Below are 6,017 nucleotides of genomic sequence, written 5' to 3'. Positions count from 1 at the left end.
GCTGCTTTCAGGCTGGCGGTTGACTGAAGCTCCCAACCTCTCCTTTTTTTCTTTTTTCTTTTTTTATTCTGGGCCAAGGCCTCTGCTGCTGAAAGCAGGTATCTGGTTTGTTTCGGTTCTATAATCGAAACACTGTATCATCTCCAGCTCTGAGATCCTGGCCGGCTGAAAGCTGGTTTCTGGGGTTTTGTTTAGCTTCTATATTTGTTACAATGTTTCAAACTGCCAGCTCAGAGGCCGGCAAGGCAGGCGGGGAACGTTGGAGTCCTCCTTCACTGAAGCAAGCAAGCCTCATGTTCGCTTCCAGCTGCCTGGCTGCCGGCCGCCATCTTGGCTGGCAGTTAATTTGCATATCACCCTGATTAGCCAATGGGAAGGGTAGCGAAGTTACGGCTAATTACCATGTTTCTCTTTTATTAGATAGGATGGTCCCAGGATTAGTCCAGTTTCACTCAACTTCAGCAGCAACCATTTCTGTTAGGAGATTATTCAATGAAGGAATAAAAGTTATATACAAACCAGAAGTGTCACAGACGTTTAACAGGTTAAAATGTGACCTCAGTCTGCAAAATGCTACAGGAAATCGGCGACATAAACTCTCGTCTAATGAGGTTCAGTTGCCAGTGGTAACAGTTTTCCCTCAACATATAAACGTGTAGCAGACCAGACTTTTTTGTTTGTTGCTTCCCAGTTCTCATTTGTTCCACATGGCGACAAGTTGACAAGTCATGTTATAGCTCCATGTTTGCCATGTTTTTTTATTATTATTATTTTGTAATAAGTGAAAAATACCAATTATGCCTTTTTTGGTGTGTTTTGAGTTTTGATAGTTTAAACAACTAGTTAGTATGGTAAAAGAAATAATATATATTTTGCCAATTAGGCAAAAAATCATCATATTCGAGTGTTTTGCTCTTTGTAAAGACTTGTGTTCACAACACATGTGTCTCGATGTTTCTAATCCAGTTTCGAGGGGGTGGTAAGGGAATTGACTTATGTGATCATTTTGTAAGAGGGTTAATAATGAGCAAATAGCCAGCCCCTTTTATTTTACCACAGAGGTGTGATCAGGATTCAGTGTTGTTGTTTTTTTCTTGAAAGCTCCAAGTGTCTGAGTTTGTGTTGCTCAAATCTGTCCCTGGTGCTGACCACAAGTGTGGATTCTGTAACTGTTTGTAGGATGAATGCTGGGGTGTGTAGGCCCAGCTCTCCTGGCTGGGATCAGAGTGGAGCCAGGGGCAGTGTGTTGGTGGCAGACCCGAAGGCCTCTGCATTACCCACTCCAGTGCCCTGTGCTGCTGCTGACCTCGCATCCCCTCCAAGTCTCCCTCTCACCTGTACTACATGCAAATATGCAAAGTATTTCCTTTCAATCTGATCAATATTTTCTTAAAGTTGGTTATGTCCTCAGCAGGAATACCCATGAAACAGGGTGACGATCTAAGCTTACTTGCAGCCCAGGAAACTTACAGGGCAGCACACACATTTTACCTGAACTGCTCTGCATGTAGGATTGGACCAGACTTGCTAGTCTCCCATGTCAGTCTCCTAGAACAAGTACCACATTTAGAGGATGTGAAAGGTTCACTTATTTGAGTCAACCTATTCTCCAGACGCTTTTTGTAAGGACAAAAACCCACGTCAAGCTTAAGAAGAAGAGGAGGACCTGTTTTGCTCCTGTGAGTACAGAGACAGGTTTCTGGTTGTAGTTAAGGCTGCGTCCAGAGGCTCACGCCCTCAGAACTTGGACCCTGCGTCTCAGGCCAGCTTTTCTCTGTGGCTTCATTCTCAGGCAGGTCATTTCCCGAGGTGGCAGAATGGCTGCCATCCCACATACATTTTGTCAAACTCAGCATCCCTCAGCATCCCTAAAAGAGGACAGGGGGTGCCGGGAGAGAACGAAAAAAGAAAGAGAATTAAAGAAACAGAAAGAGTGGGAGGAAGAACGAGAGAGGAAGCTTCTCTCCTGGTGACTCTAAGAAACCCCAGAATGGAGATGCTGATGTGGGTCAGGACCCTGTCTCTCAGCCAGTCCTGGTGAGTTACAGGCTCTGGTGAGTCCGTCTGGTTCAATGTTGACCCGAGGACACAGCCAGCCTCATCTAGCTCTCAGCGCTGAGCACAGGGCCGAGGGGGTCCGCCAGGAGAACTGGAGAGCTAATAGGAGAAGCAGTGTATTCTGGGAAAGAAAAATCAGAGGACGGCCACACTCATCAACCATAACGCAGTGAGGGTGAACAGATGATTCCATAGGACACGTCCAGTTCTGAAATGTCATGATTCTGTCCTATCTCCTCGCCAGTTCTCTGGAGCCCACTTTGGCCTGTGCATGCCCGGCCCAGGTGTGTTGTGCACATGCCGCCTGAGCCATCCAGACACCTTAACTTATTTGTCTTGAACAGGAATGTCTACGTAAGAAGTAATGGCATTGAAGCACATAGCTCAATTTTGGTTTTCTATTTAAGTTGTAACTCAATTCATGAATTAGTAAAGTAGTCAAGACATTTTAAATAGCTTGACTAGACCCACGGATCGTTTTTAATTAGTTCTTTTACAATTTGTATGCTATGTGCATTCCTCTCAATTTGCTGTCTGAGGGGGAAAAAAGTTATCCTGAAGAAAAATAGTGTTTATTAGGACCTTAATAAAAACTAGAAGAAAATTAAGTTTTGACATATATAAATCAAACATTTAAAAGTCAGTGGTCATTTGCAGGGTGTGATATATGTTCAAAAATTAAATGAAAGAAACATGTAATCGTGGTGAGAAACTGGCAAGATGGGGGAAGGAGCCCTGGTCGGTGTTGCTCGGTGGTTAGAGCATCGGCCCGCACACCAAAGGGTCAAAGGTTCGATTCCCAGTCAAGGGCATGTACCTAGGTTGCAGGTTTGTTCCCTGGCCTGGTTGGGGAAGGTGCAGAAGACAATCAGTGTGTCTCATCTCTCTCCGCCTTTCTCCCTCTCCCCCCTTCCACTCTATCTAAAATCAACGAAAAAAGTAGCTTCAGGTGAGGATAAAAAATAAATAAATTTTAAAAAAGAGTGAGGAATAGACCTGGAGTTGGCACAGGAAGGCCAAGGGGCTATTTTAGAAACTGTTTTATTGGCACCAGCCACACCCACTTAGTGCCTGTTGTCCGTGGCTGCTCTCACCTTCCTCAGCACAGAAGTAGCTGTGATAGAGACCTGTGGCCCTAAAATACTTACTATTTGGTTCTTTACAGAAAAGCTTTGCCAAACCCTCCCTAAGACAAATTTTAAAAATACAATATTCCCTCTCAAATGACAGCAACAAATTACTGTTTCCAAACCTGCAAAAAAGCAGATTGAAGCATGGAAGTGAAAGAAATGAATGAGTAGGAAGTATGATCTTTGATCTTTTTATTTTAAACCCTGTAGGAACGTACTCGTCTACAAAAGGCCACTTGCCAGTGAGAACCCATTCCGTTATGTTGGTGTGTCTTTCCACTGCCACAGGACCTGCCTGCAGAGAGCTGGTGTGCTTTAGAAGCCATGCTTGTCTTACTACGTGCATGTGTGTGGGAATAACACCAGGTCATGGCTGTGAATACTGAGCTCCCAAGGCCCTGGGCCTGCCTCTCCAGTCGTCCTCACAGTGGTCTTTGCTAGAGCCTGCGTTGTGCGCAGTTTCATCTGGGGCCTGGGAAGGTGATAAGAAAGCAAAGAAAAGGTGATGTCAGTGTACCTGTCTGACCCGCATTGCGGCCCAGGCACCGTTCCATTGCCGCTGAGGCCGCAGCAGCGCAGGAGATGCCAGTGCACTGCTGAAGGCATCGTTGGGGGTGGAGGCGAGGCTCTGGACGCGGGCGGTGTGATGCCTCCACTCCAGCACTTTCTGTGCTGATGCCAATGGTATGTCCGCTACCTGCCCGCTGGCCACGGTGACTGTTGAGCGCTGAGGACAGATTGTTGGTCTGTTGCATTTCAGTGAGCTGATGGCCGCATGCCGCCAGGGGCTGCTGTGGGGCAGCGCAGCTCTGGTCCAGGCGGAGGGGCCTGGCCGCATCCTTCGCTGCACAGGAGCGCAGAGTCCGCGCCGCCTGCCCCAGAGCATCGCCCACTAACCCGCTTAGCGACTCTGCATCTGTCACTCCTGTGACAGAGGAGCACGCTGTCTGTCAGGGCAGGTCAGACACGGCCAGGAGCACACACGTGGCTGGCTGCTCAGCTCTGAAACTGGCCTCCCGAGGCCAACGCTGCTCTTTGTCTTCCACCTGCAAGGACCGGAATCCAAGAGGGTTGTGGGTAATCTGACAGAAGGCGGGGCAGAGGCATTTAGCAAGCTGAGTTCGTGGCTGTATCGCCTTCTCGGTGGGCCCCAGACCTCGGGAAGCACCGCTTTGAAGCTGAAAGCTCGCCCTCCGCATTGGACAACCTGTCCGCCCACAGTGGGCGTGTGCCTCCCGGCGGCGCAGCGCCCGAGGCTGGGCCTCTCCCAGGGACCCAGTCCCAGGGCCTCCCGTGAAGTCACTGCTTCCCCAACACCCCCAACCACCCCAGGCAGGACGGGCAGGAGAGGCGAAGCCTGGGGACTATGTTATAGCAGGAGAAGGCAATCTAGTAACATCAGTGAAATAAGAGGGTTCTTAGTAGATGAGTGTATTCAACTAAGAAAGATATAAATTCATTGAGATATGAATGGATATGTGCTCTAACCATTGAGCCACCGGCCAGGGATCCTTCCTCCTTAGGGCTCTTGAATTAATTTGTAGTGCAAATCACCTATAAGACTGAAAACATATATACGTTCTTACAAATAATATTCTATTTTGGGAGAACATTAAACTGTGAAAAGAAAATATGGTCAATACAGACCCAAGTAAAAGTCTGATTTTAAAGCGATCTATTTAAACAACATTTAAAAATCTCCTAATTTAGCTTACATTGTAGTGCTGCAGAGTAAATGCTAATTTTAGTCTTAGGTCTGGGATTGAAGCAATTAATCATCCTCAACTAGAATTTATTCTATATGCCCCCACCCAGCTTTATTCAATATATAGAAATAATTTTTCCTACAACATGAGTTGTGTTTCATGTTATTTGGACTCCCTTAAACCACTGAAGTGTGATGTCTAAAATTCTAATATTTGAAATGACATCACACTGTGTTCTAGGGACGAATGTGCAACATTCTGTAGCTCACTGTTGAGGCGTGGTATTTTTTTTTGGGGGGGGGGTTGGGGGTGTCGAACTTGCTGTTTAGGAAGAAGCACGGGTGAGGACAGCCGCACCACTGAGGCCCAGCAGAACTGCAAATGCTCCGGGCAGGACAGCCCTCCCCAAACCACGGGTGCTGGACGGGGCCCTGCTGCTCAGCCGTCACCGCTCAGCTTGCAAACACGGGCGATGAGCTCCAGGTCCTTCTGAGTCTTCGTGCTTTGCAAGATGCTAAGACTCTAGTATTTGACAGTGTGCCACCCACACAAAACCTCTTCAGGGCCACTGTCCCAGCATACAGCATTTTAAAAGCAAGCTTGAAAAATGTAGCTAATTCAGTTTCATTCAAACGCATGTCTCTCTGACATCTGCTCTTCCCAGCAACGTGGCAGCTGCTGGGAGAAAACATGTGGCTGCTCAGGTGGGCGTGGCGCTGGCCGGGCCTGGGCAGGACAGGAACAGGCGGGAATGAAGCACTAGAAACGCCTGGCAAGGAATTCCGAGACGATCATCATGCCATCCGGAAAGATCTCAGAGATTTAAGTTGGTTTACTAGTTAATAATTATTAAGTTATAGATTTTGAAGCCTACTTTTTAAACTGATAGACTTATTCTATTTACAAATCCATCCAATTTAACAAATCACTTTTAAGTGGCTTTTGATCATGTTTCCATCATTTTAAAAGGGTGAAATTCCTTTAAACATTCCAACTGCACAAATTTAATAGGTTCCATTTTGTTTTTTTATGGCAAGCCGTCCCAAGCGCTTCTGTAATTTTAATTACATAAATCTAATAAATTAAATGAAAGTTTAAGATAGTTAACCTTGAGATCTTTCAT

This window comes from Myotis brandtii, unplaced genomic scaffold (genome assembly GCF_000412655.1).
Source record: "Myotis brandtii unplaced genomic scaffold, ASM41265v1 scaffold140, whole genome shotgun sequence".
NCBI lineage: Eukaryota > Metazoa > Chordata > Mammalia > Chiroptera > Vespertilionidae > Myotis > Myotis brandtii.
The sequence above is the reverse complement of the archived record's forward strand: the minus strand, read 5'-3'. Positions refer to the sequence as shown.